Raw genomic sequence first — 16,857 nt, 5'->3', positions numbered from 1 at the left:
GACTAAATACCGGATATAATTGCATTAAAAATATCTTAAAATTGCACTAAAAAGATGCAAAAATTGCAATGAAAATGTATCAAAATTGCAGTATAAATATGTTAAAATTGCAATGAAATACATTAAAATTACATAGTAAAATCATATCAAATATACAATCATTAATTGCTTACTTAAATAATATTATGGACATTTATATAATATTTACAAAATATATCATTTTTCTGAATTAAAATTCATAATTATATACATCTCTAAATTGTGTTCTTGAAAATTGTATCGTCTGTTACTTAAAATATGTTTATATAATGAAAAAGTACGTTCAACGTCGACACTTGTTATCGATGCATATATAAAATAGTTTAAATATTGGATGTTATATCTGAATAAACATTTTGATTTCCTGTTATAATCTCAGAGTAAAATTTAATAGTTTTATATCCTTAATTTTTTTCTAAGATATATTTTAATTAATCTTTAACTATTTTTCCATTAGGACCGGGAATATTTATAGAAATATTTATACTAAATATGCTTAAAGTTTTAAGTAATTGACTATTTGATTCTTCTAAAGTTGTGAGTTTTGTGAATAACCTAGATAAATATAATTTTAAATATCTTAATCAACATTTAACTACATGTAAAAATTTACGTAGTAGTTATATTTTTTTTATAAAATCACTTTGAAAATAATAATTTTTATATTTTATCACATGAAGTATACATAGGGTTGTAAATTTGAAATATTTCATAATTGAAAATTTTACGCTTTATAAAATATTTCAATGAAGTATTGAAAAATATTTTTTTTTTATATTTAAGATAGTGACTATAGTGATAATGGCTTTCCCATTTAACGTGGTATAGTCTATCAGCTGCCTATAAATAGGTAACGACCACAAATATGTTTAATATTAATATATATATATATAAGTAGTAACGACAAAACTGGCGCATTATTATTGATAGCAGCTATTTTTATGATAATATTCGGCTAATAAGTAATAGTTCTAATCACCTGTGATTTATTTAAATATTACTAGTCAAGTTTTCTGAAGTGTTTTCAGCCATTTAAATTTTTATTTCCATACTTTCTTGAGTATATTAATGAGAACATTATACTTCCCTAATTTATGATTTGTTTAACTATGCAAAGGAGCTTATTTTAATTTTATTATATTGTTATCTTTAAATAATATATTTATATTATATGAATTCAGTCATTTAAATTTTAATTTCCATACTTTTAATAGTATAGTATTTAAAAATGAATATTTATCTAATGGCTAATTATTATGATTTTATATTTTATACTGTTAAGTTATTTGTTAACCTATGCAAAGGTGCTAATTTTTATTTTTTATTAAATTAGATTTATTTAATTACATTATGTTTATTATCTTTTATACATATATATATATATATATATTTATTTTATTTATTATTTGTATATAAATAAAATGCAATATTGTACTTCTATATTGAATTGTAATTTTCATCTTTCTTTAAAAATATTTCCAGATGCTGGTACAATATTGTGTGTTTCACAATATTCACAATACATTTTATAAATATGTGCTTAACTTTTAAACTCACTAGGTACCGATATATTTTTTTGATGAGAAACTTCTGAAATAATGTGACAGCTGATGAGTAATGGGACCAGGCCCGGATTAACACTATCGTAGGCTCTAGGCCCCTAGTCCCTGCAGGGCCATTGTCTAGTATTTAAATGGTTAAGAAACCTTCTCTTTGGGAAAGGAAGTGTTGAATCTCATACATTGTTAAGTTTTTAAAAACAATAATATTTACAACATAAAAATCAAATCTAAACTTTTATATGATAACTATTATACATTTTTATAAGATAAAAGTTTTAAAAAATGTTAAAAAAATTCCTTTTAATCCAAAACATTTATAATATAAATTGTCAAACACCATAAATTTTTTTTTATACCAATTTGTATATTACAAAAAAATCGTAGCCTCATATTTTTGTAGGCCCAAAAATGTTCATAGGCCTTAGGCACAGTGCCTATAGTGTATATGCGCTAATACGGCCCTGAATGGGACTACTGGCAACTTATTTATAAATTCATCTATATTTTGTAATATTGTAAATTTCTTTAAGTGTTTCAATGACTATTGGTCTCTTACCTCTTAAATCAATATTTATAAATTATGATAACTATAAACTAATATGGTATATAATATATTAATTTATATAAATTAGTTTTTATTTCTATTTAGTACCATTAATAATACAAAAAGTATTCCATAAAAAATAAAACATAAAACATTATATTTTTACTGAAATGAAACAAAATTTTTATTTTTCACTTAAATTATATATTTCATGAAATTTTACAACCATAAGTATACAAAAATTGCAAAATTGTTAAAAATTGCGAAAAATTGCATTATTAAATTAAATAGGAAGACAATAATTAATCCGATTCGTATACATATTTGATCAGATTTAATTTACTGGGTATCAATAAAAAGTTGCAATATCAATTAAGTTCGCTCTTTAGTTATAACGATTTGTTATTTTGCTCATGTGTCGGTGTTCATAGGATTTGGAAATGAACTACATTTTACCGTAAGAAAATATAGAGAGGGGAATTATTATTCGTGGAATGTATTAATTACACAAACAATTTGATTAGTGATATGTTATGATATATTGAAAAGATATTTTTATTTTTTCATGCATAGTTAAATTAATAATTAGGTATGAATGAGCATATTATTAAATACATTACGAAATAAATAATAATATATACTAACCATTGTATTTATGATATAATATATTCAAATAAATAAATAATGAGTTTAAAATATAAATATTTATAACTTACATCGAATAAAAACAAAATGATATTGATAACTACTTAATAATTAGGTAGGTACTATTTTAGATTAAAAAAAGAAAAAAAAAAAGGTCTACAGTAACTGTAGTGAAAACGTTAAACTATTATGTTATTAGTATGTTAATTTATTATGAAATTAAGTGATCCAATTATATACCTACTACAATTTTTTTACGCTAAATTTACATTACTTTAAAGCTATATGCTCCAAATATTTTATGGATATTACATTCTTATTCACGTACACATTCGAAAATTTAAAAATATATAACATTACATGTATTTGATTCTTTATTGTTTATAAATTCTAAGCAAAACACAAAGTCCGCATTTGGTGATTATTCATATATATATTACATACTTTTTTTAAAATCTATTAATACTGGTCGGTTCACTCAAAAATTCTCATGTAACATTTTGTATGATTTTGTTTGAAAACTATATGCAACCTTTTTATAGACTATAGTATTTAACATTACAACAATGAGCATCGAAATTTTTTTTTTAAATTATATCCATTTTTTTTTATGTTTCAAACATAACAAAACCGTTTTAGTAATTTCGATTTGCGGAAAAATGTAAGATTTTTTTTTTGGTTTTCATGTATACATGCTTAGCAAATTAATATAGAATTATATAATTTTGACCTATAAATTTATTGATACATATCTTAATTAAAATATTATAAATTTTACTATGAATAATTATAATATTGAATACTAAATATAATTTACGCCATAATGGCCTTAATTCAAAATATTGTTTGAATTCGATTATTTACTTTTTTACTATACAAATAGTACAAATAATTAACATGATGAAGAGCAAACACTAGATTTCATTTGTTTCATTTTTTTTTTTTTAATAGTTTATGGACTTGGTAAAATTAAGCAAACCGTTGATCGGAGGACATTTTCAAGATGCAAATCTAAACTAATCCAAACTTCGTAATTCTTATTATTTAGATTATTATAATAATTATTATTATTTATTGATTCGTGTTGTTTTTTATAAGAGACCGAAATAGTGTTGAGTAGTTTTAACAAGAGAAGATGTAGACAGATATATCTGAAAAATGCACATTATCTGCAGTGCTATACGCATAAGCTGAGATTTCAGAATAACGGTCTTATTTATGTTCCTCCGTGAATATGAGAAAACTACTGCAAATTTCCAACCTCTTCGAAGTGGCTTGGACGACTAAAAACCGTGCATAGTAACTGCGAAACCATGGTAAATAATGTTTACTTATAAAATATAAAATTAGTGAACTAGTCTATTATTACGGTTATTATTATTACCGACTAACGAAGAACGTTAGATATTTATATAAAAATGTTATACATTGGCGAATATATATAGACAATAAGCTATTTGTGTTCGTTTTTAAAACAAAAGGCGAATAATACATTATTTCACAGTAATAATAGTTGATTTTATTATGTGTTTTTGATAGTCTTCAAATCAATTACAAAACGCAATATATTAAGATGACTATCGTGTTTATATAGTATCGCAACAAATAAAAAGGGTTAAATCGATGTACTGTTTTCGTACATTCTACTATAAAATGATTTGTTAACATTTTATAGATGGTCATATTGCAAATATAATGTATTTATATAACTTCCTTTTTTTTTAACGAGAGAAAATATTAATATTTATTATTTTTTTTCTTATGAAATACTGTATAAATAATTTATAGAACTATAATATTACGAATTAATATACGAAATATTTGTTGCCATATAAACTGCATTATAATTAAAATTCCAGTCATTAAATGCTGGTCGATAATTTTGATTGAAATAAATTATTTCAAAAAAATAAATAAAAATATTGCCACTTCACATGGTATTATTTATATATTTATTTATTTATATTTATTTTTATTAATTTTATTAAATCTGAATACTTTTATTTTTAAAATAAAATCTTAAAAACCTTTCTAGCACAAAAATGTTCTAAAATTGTAAAAATAATAATAAATACTTATAATGAACTACTATCAGTTCTCTGCCGTCCGCTGATGAACTAGCACATTCGTTACGTCGGGCAAGCAGCTACTATCAGTATAATTATTATTAAACTATATTCATGTGTGACCACGTTATACGGGTAAATACGTCATGTCTCTGGTCGAAGCACATGATTCCGTCTAAGCAAAATTTGTCGTTTTCCTCTTCGTTCAAACTAGATGTAAATTTAAACAAAAGCCAGACCTATGTATTGCCAAATCGTTTTTCTTCCCTTTCCGTGAACGACAATCTCCCAAAGGTTTTCAGCCCTCCTCCTGTCAAAATATCATCTACAGCAGAAAACAAAAAATGAGCTTGCGAATAAAATATCACCACCAATATTCATATGTAATGTTACTAACTACCCCACGCCGAAAACTTATTTAATTTCTCTGATGGGTACAGACAGTTTTACATCTATCGCCAAAGGTACCTTTTTAACTATCAAAACTCGTAGTTGCGATGAGAACTTAAAAAATGTCTATTATTGCAATGATTCAGATTTAACGGCCCATACGTTGTCACCCAGTCATAGCCGTCCAATAAAAGTGTCTATTCACCATCTATACCATACTATTCCTGTAGAGGATATCGTTACGGCTTCTCCGTCACAAGTATGCTAAACGTATATGGCCATAGTATGGCCATGGAGTAAACAAAGAAGCTCTACTACTTTTTACTGTTATCCTTGAACCAAACGATTTCAATCCGACCATTTACCGACTATCCTCCTTCCCAAACTTTCAAAACAGTGGTCGAAAAATCGCACTATACCCATTTCCCATCACAATGCAAACGTTTTCAACGATACGGGTACACATGCTCCTACCGTATTCGATCACCAAGATGTATCATATGCAGCAACAAACATCTCACCGAGAACTACGTAAAATCAATGTAACTAAGTGCGAAGTGCTCATATTGCAAATTATAAAGTTTGCTCTTCGTTAAAAAAAATGTTAAGCTTTTCTCACAATAAAGATCACCCTAAGATTGCGCCACTTCAATCATCAATAGTGCCTACAAATGTTTTGCAGACATAGATGAGTCTTCGTCCACAAACACCCGATGAAAAGGAAAACTTACTGCAGAGACATACGTAGAAGAAACTATAAGCAACTTGAACACTTAGAAAACCGAACATATTTAAAATATCTTACCTCAGTTTGTTTAGCAACTAAACTCTCTCATCACCCTGTTGATTTCCCTTTTATCAGCTCACTTGAATATATTGATTTCTAAGAATATCACATCTCCTTAACTATCCATGTCCATAATTTACTAAATTCAAAATCACAAACATCAATTTTATTCTTATCGTTGCTACTTTTATTATTATATCTTTGTTATTATTTTCCTCGTGTTATGTTTTAGTTTTCAATATTAATTTTACCATAATATGCATCTAATCTATTAATAATAACCTTTTAATATATTATATCATTTTAATTGGATTTTTCAACCAATGTACTAGAATTTTATTATTATTATTATTGTTATTTCTCTTATAATCATTATTATGTTCACTAAAATTTTAATTATCCTTTAATTATTGAGTTGATAATATATCAGACGGTGATACACATATCTGATAAAATAAAGCTTATGAGTCGTATGAAGATATTGAAAATTAGAAAAAATTATAGAGAAGATAATAAGAAGTGAGACATTAATATCAAAAAATCAGTTTAGTTTTATGCTAGGAAAATCAGCACTAGAGCCATTATTTTGTGCTGGGGATGTAGAAAATTGAGACGAGTGAAAGATTAGAACAAGGGCGGCCGACCCCAAATATAAAATTTCGGTGAAGGAGGAGAAGAAGAAGAAGAAGTTGTAGTAGAATACTTTAATTGTTGAGATAAATAGATATATTGATATCTAAAAAAATAAAAAAAATTAAATTAACTATTATTAGCGAAAATATTTTTTTCGTACTCGAAGCTCGAAACGCAAAAGAAAATGAAAATGAATCAAATCCCAATACTTCAGAATAACAAAGTGTAATTTTTTTTTTCTACGGCTATTGAGACGGAGTGATCTACAATGGGCTAAGGCGACTGTCGACGTTTACGGTCACCAATTAAATTCTGGACACGATATCTCTCTGGATTGATGACTTTCCAGAGCGGTAAAACGAGTTAGTTTTTACGTCTATTAGTTATAATTAATAATATCTATAGCCTTCATCTTTCGTCGATTATTTAAAATTAAAATCTGACTGATTAGATGTAAATTAATCAAAGTGTTTAAATCTTATTTTGTATTAGATCGATAAAAAAACACAGATCTATGGGTATACCCATATTATAATACAAAAATGTATTTAATAATTTTCGAGCTAAATGCAAAGTTTGAAGAAAATGTTTTTTTTTTATAAAATCAGTAGTTTTATTTTTGAAAACAACAACATTTCCTTTATACTCAAATTAATTAAATTTTAAGTATTTTTTTATTTTAATATAAGAATTTAAAGTTTATACTATCGTAAGTCAGTAATATAAACCTTACACATAAGTAAGTTCTTTTTAAAACTTTAAACGTTATAAATTATAATTAATAATATATAGTTTATATTTGTTATGCGTGGTAGAATAAGTTGAATCCTTTTTAGTATAAAAATCATTTGTTAAAATTTTTTTTCTTATAACCTACATAATTTGCATAGTTGATATCATGTTATACATATATCACTATTTAAACATTTTATATTGACTTTTAAACAAATATTTTGATAAGGTTATAAAGAAAAATTATTAGTATTTAAATAATTGCAATACTTTGTAATTTAATTTTTTACTCTAAACTTGGAGCTTTTTTTCCAAATTTAATAATTTTTATTTTACCTTTTAATTTAAATTTTTTTTCGAATTAATCATATTAACCATTTCCTTCTTTTAGAAATTGAATACTAATACTTTCACAAAAAATTAATTTAATCAATAATGCATATGTATTTGAGTATACTTAACTTTTAGTTACCAATTACTTGAAATAAACTCTAATTTATAAATTAGATGACATCGGTGCTAAAATGTCAATGTTAATTTGCATTTCCAGTACACACATTTAAAGTTCATTCTAAACAGTTCAAATCGTAAATATATTGAATTATAAAAATAACTTTTAGTAGTATATATATTCGAAAATAAATCAATTAAAATTGTGCACTTTACTTAAAATGATAAAATAATTTATCAATATTCGTCCACGACCAAATATATGCTATAAATATCATATGATTTTAGGTATTATTAAGTTATACATAAGTTAAGTGACAAAATAATATTTCAATAGGTAGTGGAATAGTTAATAATTAGTTTTTCAAATGCATTCATGGCGTAATATAAATTAAACGATCAGCAGATTAAAATATATACACAGACAGAATATGTGTATTAAATATTTTCCATTTATTACATATTTCGTGTTGCGTGCAATATCCTACTACACTGTATATATATTGAAGATTATAGTTAAAAAATATTTCAAATGAAAAATTATATTTTGTTTACCAACGAATACTAATTACTGCTACTGTATATAATATACTAGAGATATCCAAAAAATATCATAATATATACAGCATACACATATGGCATAAAATGAAAAATTGTATTTTAGCAAAAAAAAATCATCAATGTTTTCTCATTAACGCAAAATAATAATGACGCGCAAGCATATTATAACAGTTACAATGGTTGGAACTGTAATAATAAACAACTAAACCAGTGCAGGAATAAAAATGGATGTACGAAGATTTTGGACAGAAAAATCAAAATAAGAATTTTCGCAAGTCTCAATCGGAGCGTGAAAGGACTGAAACGGTTGTAGCAGGTTTTATTTATCGTCATGATCAATTTTGACTAATGAAATACTGATAAATATATTATGTAAACTCCTATCGGATGGGAGAGCAATTTTCAAATTTCCAACCAATGTACAACATGTGTATCATCCAACAGCTTAAAATTCCATTTGATAGGCTACGGATGTATAAGGAAAAAAACGCACTGCTGCATTACATGTCATATATAGTATTTAAAACATTCCATAAATAGCAATTATCGACATTATTTCGTTTGATTTTAATAAATATGCTCAATTAATAATCAATAGATGTTGAAAATTACAACTTTCTATACATACCGTATACATGTGTGATGCACTCGCTATTTATATAGTATACTAACGGGCATGGCCGTTTTCAACCAAAATCGTATCCTTCCCTTTTCGGCCGATTTACTTTTCGACCAAACTTAAAATAGGCCGATTCCCTTTTCGACCAAAACAAAAATGTATATAATAAATTTAAAATAATAAAATAATGATGTACAATTCCTGTCAATAATTATTAAAATATTAATATAAAAGAGAACGTTAATTTATATCCAGTTTTGATCTCTTATCGTAATGAAAATTGTTTGCATTTTTTTTCAAAAAATCGGAACTTTAATTTTAAAAATGTTAAGACTTCGCTCGATACGACTGCCGGCTCCACTCATAAACTCGAGTTCCACTGAGTGGCACTTTTCGGGGGATGGGGCTTCGCCCCAAGGGGAATTATAATCTAAGCCTAACCTAGTTTTTGTACTAACCTTGATACTGTTGCAAATGGGATTATGCTCTGTATGTAAACTTAAAACCTCGCTACGCGAATAAAACCCTGAATCGTCATTAGTATATTATAGTAGTTTCTATCATAATCAAACATTGTATATCATTATTTTATTATTTTAAATGTATTATATAAATTTTTGTTTTGGTCGAAAAGGGAATCGGCCTATTTTAAATTTGGTCGAAAAGTGAATCGGCCGAAAAGGGAAGGGTCCGGTTTGGTCGAAAACCCCTATGTACATGGTATATCTGTATCCTTGGTGTGATTACGAAAAAAAAAATATTACATTACGAGTATACAAATAGCATTGATTATTATGAGCAAAATTAAATAGAAAGTAATTACTCTTAGTTTAATTGGCGGTAAAAAGCGATAAATAATAGGTACTTTATATTAATTCTTATGTTTAAATTTAATTATAAATAAAAAAATTTAAAAAAATATTATATATTAGATTTATAAAATTAATGAAAATAGCTACTAAAGTTATTTTCTATTTATATATTAAATCTGGTAACAAAAAATAAATATATATATAAATAAGTGAATAAGAAACGGAAATTTTAAGAGCAAAGGATTTGTCGACTTAGCCTAATAGTTAATGACTGTTAATTCGATATAGAATATCCTTATGTTATCACTGCACATACCACATAATTATAAAAAAACTCTCTAAACAAAGGTTTATTAATAAAAGACGTAGATGCTTATTCGAAGGTTCAGACAATTGTTCTGTAAACTTGTTTACTAATAATTCATAAACAATATTTTTTTAAATAATTATTTTACCATAAATTATTTTTGTAAATTATTTTGGCAGCTTAATGATAGTAGTACTTTTTAAAATTAAATTATCAAATAATAAACAGCATCAATGTTTTTTATTTAATTTTTCTCATAGTATACTTCATATCTTAAAGGGTCCATGACCTAAAAAAGATTAAGAAACACTCCCTATAGAGATGGAAAATGTTTAAAGGTAAATCAATTCGTTTAAATACAGTAAATACATATGATTTTACAAACGTTTTTAAAATAATATAAATCATCTTATTCCAAACTAAGTTTCTAATTAGCTCCCTGACGATCTCTCATGAAGTACCTGACAATTCCTGTATTATATATAACCCCTGTATTATAGCCTAGTAATATGTAAGTTCGTATAGTACAGTGTGTTTTATGATCAAATAATAAAAATCAATGCCCAAATCGTTTTTCTAAAGTCATAAATAGTTAATTGTTCTCAATGCCGAAGTGATGTCGATAGATAATATTTTCATCAAGCCGACATGACAATATTATGTATTGATGCGCATATCATATTAATTACCGTATAATATAAATGTTTATGGACGCGTTGTTTTGCTTGTTCCACTGGCGTTTGTATTACACACAGATCGTAAAATGTAAACAGCAAACCTTCAGACAAAGCAATACAAGTTGCGGCTTATTGGGAAGCGAAGGGAATATGAAGACCGATATGACAAGAAGAAGAAGCAAACCGTCATGGTAGTTTGATGCAACGTGATGAAACCCACCGATGAGGGAAGTTAACCTGATAGATTTAGACGTTAAGGACGACAAAATTGTGGTACTGCAGCGGGTGTGGTGCAGAAAATAATGCTATGTACTTATCAAGGCCCGTGAGAGAGTGGGGCAGGGAGGGCTAGAGTCCCAGGGCCCGTACGTCTGATTGGGCCCGTCGTTTTGGCCTTGTATACAATATTTTTTTTGTACTAAAGCATGTACAAGTGGTTTTGGTGCGTCTTAGTCAAACAATTGCAAAGGGAAGGAGGGCCGGAACCCCCGCAGCCCCGGGGACTTCAAAAGTTCTCGCTGGCCCTGTACCTATCTATCTTCGACAACAAATACAAGTGACGCTAATCTCAAAACTTTTCAGACTCCGATTCGTGAATTACCGATGGACAGGGAAGAGTTGATCACGGTTCGCGATTGTTGGCGCGATATTTTGTTACGACACTACACGACGGACATTGTACGTTTTTAAATGGTATCAGTTTTGAAAATGATTAACAATCGTACGTGTTGCGCATGCGTATGTGTTAAGTATGCGCGCATCTTTATTTATATACCTATCTCCGTGCACTTGGTCACATTATCGACTTTAGGTATTTTGATACTGGGCGTTGGATTACGAAACGTTTACGAATGCAAATGAGATTGATGTGCACGATGTACGGATAAAGTAGTGTACATGTGCTTCGTGCGTTTCCACAGACGAAATACGATATTAGCGTTTACATTGAATTCACATCGCGTTATAACCAGAAATTCAGGTCAATGCACAAAAAAAAAAAAAGACACGAGCATTCGATTTAAAAAAAAAAAAAAAAAAATGACCAAAAGAGATTTTATCAAACAATTAATGGAATTTCACTGACAATAGAACACAATATCTACGCGTAATATCTAACCGTTTCGATGAATTTTAATTCAATCAAATGATTTGTGACGAACGGGCCGGCGATTTTTTTTTATTTCCAGCACTCCGTCAGACCAACATATCCACCACGTTTTCATTGTTCGCAAAACTTGTAAAAACATATGATCATACCATATTAATATAAATTAATCGTACTCTAATCGGAACTGTATAATTATTGTTTTTTTTTTTCTCACGTATAGATTAATCAGTGCCTTATACGGCGAAATTTGGAAGAAGTTTACGCATAGAAGGTACATCACGGTGATAGCAACATGTACAATGTATTATAATTTAGGTTAAGTAAAACAAAATCCCGTGTCCTCCATGCACTCAATGCAAATAATGCGTGTAATATGCTGCGCAACGCTACACGATGGATAACAAGTCTCACAATAATTTCTCGATTCATCAAAAAAAAAATAATTATAATAATAGTAATAAAAAAAAATGATGATACGTGTTGTCATTTGAACTTGCGCCGACTAATTGTTAGTGTGTGACTCATACATCAACCGTTCGTGTGAACGGCGTTTAGGAATAAAATATGAATATTATTATTATTATGTGTTTGTTAACCAAATTACTCGGGCGAAACGAGTTTTCCAAGATAATCACCAGTTACCGACTGTGGCCCGTGCAAATCAAGACATAAATAATAAATCGTATTATGTTCATGTACGGTGAATGTGTTGTTATTTTTCTGTAAAACCTGAACAAGAAGTGGTAACATCGGGGATCGTTGAAATGTAGTGCTTTACTAAAATATAGATATCAGACAGGATAAAGGTAAATCGATGACTACGGTATGGTTTAGGATACCGAAGGAACAACATAGTTTTACGCAGGTAGTATATATCAAGACCTGATACAGTTTTGTATTGGAAGATAACGTAGAAGGGAACGATTAAAGAATATATCAAAAGTGGATAATATACGAAGGAAATTATGAAGGAATTTATTTAAAACTTAAATATGTTATAATTCGAAACGGATAGAAATGAGAAGCTGCCAAAAATCAGTACAAGAATAAATAAGAAATAAAATAAATAAAACTCGTGATCCCAGATAGGTACCAATAGTAATTGATTTTATAAACCACAAAAATGTTTGATTCAGTAAGTTTTTTTTTTTATAGAGTGCTTGCAATGTATCCTCTTACAGAGTTCTATTTACTTTAATTGATTAAGTAGTTTGGTTAAATTCCAAACTCCTTAGTATTAATAAAATTAATTTCGAGGTGTATGTAAATGAACTACAGTATAAATAAAAATAAATATCGTTAGAATATACGACTAGTGTGTACGATTTTTTACATCATTTTTTTTTTTTTTATATCAAAATAGTAATGGTTTTAATCTTAAATATGAATATTTAAGTATCTTCTGGACGAGGCCAAATAATTTAGTTAGTTGTTTATATACAAATAATTATAATATTATCCACTGATGAATAATAAAGAGTTAAATACTAGAATGTTAACTAACCTACTTCTATATGCATATATTGTAAAATGTATTTTATTTATTTATTTTTTTTTTTTTGTCAAAGAACTATTCAAATGTTGACAATTATTTGAAAAAAAAAATTAAAAAAATCAATTGTTAAATGTTTGGAATGCTGAAATTCAGAACGAACGATCTCGAAAAAAGCTCGATGTTCCCGAAACTTTATCTTGCTATACTTTTAAAAACTCTAAAATACAACTATTATTCAAATGTAATCATAAAATAATAATTCGTTTCATCGTTTTTATTTACAAATGTGCTTTCATGAAAACTACATGGCTCCGTAAATAAGTTTTTCGAATATATAAATTTTGTTTGCAACTAGTTGCAACCTTCGTATTTATTACCAATTAACTGTTTAAAAACAAATATCCATATAGTAAAATAATCATTATACATATTATAAAATACTATATAGTTATTATTTGTTTTTTTTATTTAAATTAGATAATGTTGAAAGTACCCAAAAAATTAGCTATGAAGATTTGTTGTTGGAGTTTCGAAAAAATGGCAAAATTTATTTTTAGGATCAGGAACAACTAATGATGGTAATACAGCTCGAAGATTTTTTAGAAACTTTAAAAAAACTGCTGACATTACCGAATTAAACATAAAAATAATCAGAAGATTTTGAGTAATTTTAAGAACAATGGCTTGTGGTTGGGCTATAGATAAAAAAAAATTCGAAGAGTATTCATTAAATACAGCGGAACTTTATGTTTCTCTATATCCGTGGTATTATATGTCAGCTTCAGTACATACAATTTTAATACATGGTACAGATGTCATACGTTTCGCCCTTTTACCTATTGGTTAGTTTGTATATTATTTCACTTAGGTATATGTCTAACTGTTAAAATATCAATAGATAAATAATAATATATGTATAATTATATCATATACAGGTCAATTATCAGAGGAGGCACAAGAAGCTTGAAATAAAGATTTCAAAAATATTGGAGAGCATCACACACGTAAAATGAATAGAGTAGTACAATATGAGGATTTAATTAAAATGTTTATTATATCTTCTGATCCATATATTTCCAGTCTCAGAATAATTAAGCCAAAAAATGTACAGCATATAGACGATGATGTTCGGTCACTTATTGAATTGTATAACAATAATGATATATAATCTGATTCAGAAGATGACTCAGATAACTTAGAATTGTTTTCAGATCAAGTCGTAATTTTTAATGTTATTTAACTATGGTTGCGAGCAAACAAAATATTATTACAATTACTATTAAATTTTTTGGAAATTTTTTTTCCAAAATCCTAAATCTTTAATAAAAACAAAATTAATTTTAAAATATGAAAAAAAATAATTTTATCCGCCTAAAATTTTATTTCCAACCACTGTGGGCCGTGTAGTCGGCGGTACCGAATTCTGACCGCAGCCAATTGAGCGTGTGTGTTGTTCTCGAGTAGTATTGGTGACGAGTTTAAATCAGTTTTTCAAATCATTGATACATTAATAAATCGATACGTGTGTAATAGAAAAACGGTTATGTCTCTGGGTTCGGCATTCGATGGAGGGATACAGAAAATTACCACTTTCGTTCCTCTTCAGGATCGGTGAATGCGGTCTACCAACCTTTAAAACGATACGAAATGTTTTTATTTGAAACACAAATAATCGCAGAGTACTATACTATAACATACTAATACGTAGGTTTGACAATTTAATTTATCAGTGTATAATAGTCACCTGATTACAATACCTGAAAAGTCTTGTGATTTCTTGTTTGATATTTGGTGATGTACTCGTACTATATACCTATTGATTTTCAAGGTCATTGTACTGCTTTAAGTACATAATTATGGGAAGTAAAGAATCTCAATTCTATTGTATTATCCAATTAAATTTAAATCACGTTAAAAAAAAAAAAAATACACATTTGCGAATTTTTCTTTCAGTTACAAATGCTCACAATATTGATTCATGTATCAGACGAATGACTGATAAAATCGAAAACAATTTGTTCAGTGTTCAACTTTGATCTGGTCTACGAAAAACTTACAGATTTATTACGCGAAAGCAGGAAAAAAAAATAGAAAGTATAAAAAATATATTTTTGGAACCAATTGGTTTTGCCATATTTAAAACTAAAAAAACTACTTTAAAACTTTAAACGATAAAAAAAACCAACTTCCGACTTTTAACCCTGAAAAGTTGAAATTTCTCAGGTTTAGTTTTTCACACAGCTTTTCAAGCCGCGGTACTCGAAAAATCCAACCAAACACTTGTAATCGAGCTGAAATTTGTAAACTCGTGTACAAAAATTCGTTCCTGATCGTTTTCAAATGTATTATTTAAAGTCAACCGACGCCTATATAATCTATATTTTTGCTCTGAAACGTGCGAAGACGGTACGGAAAAGTTGTTGAACGTTATAATAGCTCATTGTTGAGAGGGAAACGAAAACGTTTTTCGAGTGTTGTAAAAACTTCTCCGAAGTCGCCAGCATTTCAAAACGGTCGGGATCAAACCGAAACGTTGGCCGTTCACCCGGCCAAAAGGGATCCCACGCCTACCAGGTACGGTTAGCGAAACCACCGTTCTCCGGGAGAGTTTTCGAACAGTCATCGTTCCGTCGCGTACGGCCTCCGATCGAGCACATTGTCACGCAGTCGCACATCATTACCCGCGAAAACAACAATAACAACAACGATATCGTACACGTTAATTATTAAAAAATGAATTTTATCACCGTCATCGCGTATTGTAGCGGCCGCGAGGTCGGGGCAGAAACGCGCACGTGTCGCGGATAATTGTACCGGTCGAGCGGCACGCGGTGTTTTTACAAATCGATTCGGCAGATAAGATCGCCGAGCGCGCAAAGGATACGTCGTCGGAAAAGCACGTTTGGTGTTACAACGGTATAACAATGCGAAGACGACGTTATTAATAATAATTATAATAATAACGACGACGACGACGACGGTGACTGTGATAATGGTGGTACGTGTACCGGGGGGAGGGGGGGAGGAGAGACAATGGATCGCTCGACGGAATAATAGGCAGGACTCGAAGGTTCGCATTTTTATTTTTTTTTTTTTTGTATATGCGCGGCCGCAACTGTGCGGCCAATAACGCGCAGCGGGCGCGCGCGTTGAGGACGCCGCACGAATCCGCCGCGCGTTCATCTCAAGGGCGTCGGCGACCAGTTTTTTTCCCCCGACAAATCGTACGTCCCATCAGGACACGGTTCGCGCGCAGTCGGGGGACAGACCCAATTTCGCCCACTGACCTGAATAGCCCACGCGACCGGCCAATTTTCCGTTGTCGGCCGCGACCGACGTTTTCGTAGTCGACTCTTACGGTTCACACTTTTTTACCCGTGCCCTGTCATGCGACCAAATCAGTTCCTCCGGCCAAGACGGATGTCTTTGC

The 16,857-nt window shown here is 28.9% G+C and overlaps 1 pseudogene; it reads left to right on the top strand.

The window, feature by feature from the left end:
* LOC112686466 overlaps positions 1 to 14,595 on the top strand; it is a 41,506-nt pseudogene extending 26,911 nt beyond the window's left edge.
* The last annotated feature ends 2,262 nt before the right edge of the window (positions 14,596 to 16,857 follow it).

The sequence above is a fragment of the Sipha flava genome, unplaced genomic scaffold (genome assembly GCF_003268045.1).
Source record: "Sipha flava isolate LNK unplaced genomic scaffold, YSA_version1 309_pilon_pilon, whole genome shotgun sequence".
NCBI lineage: Eukaryota > Metazoa > Arthropoda > Insecta > Hemiptera > Aphididae > Sipha > Sipha flava.
The sequence above is the reverse complement of the archived record's forward strand: the minus strand, read 5'-3'. Positions and strand labels throughout refer to the sequence as shown.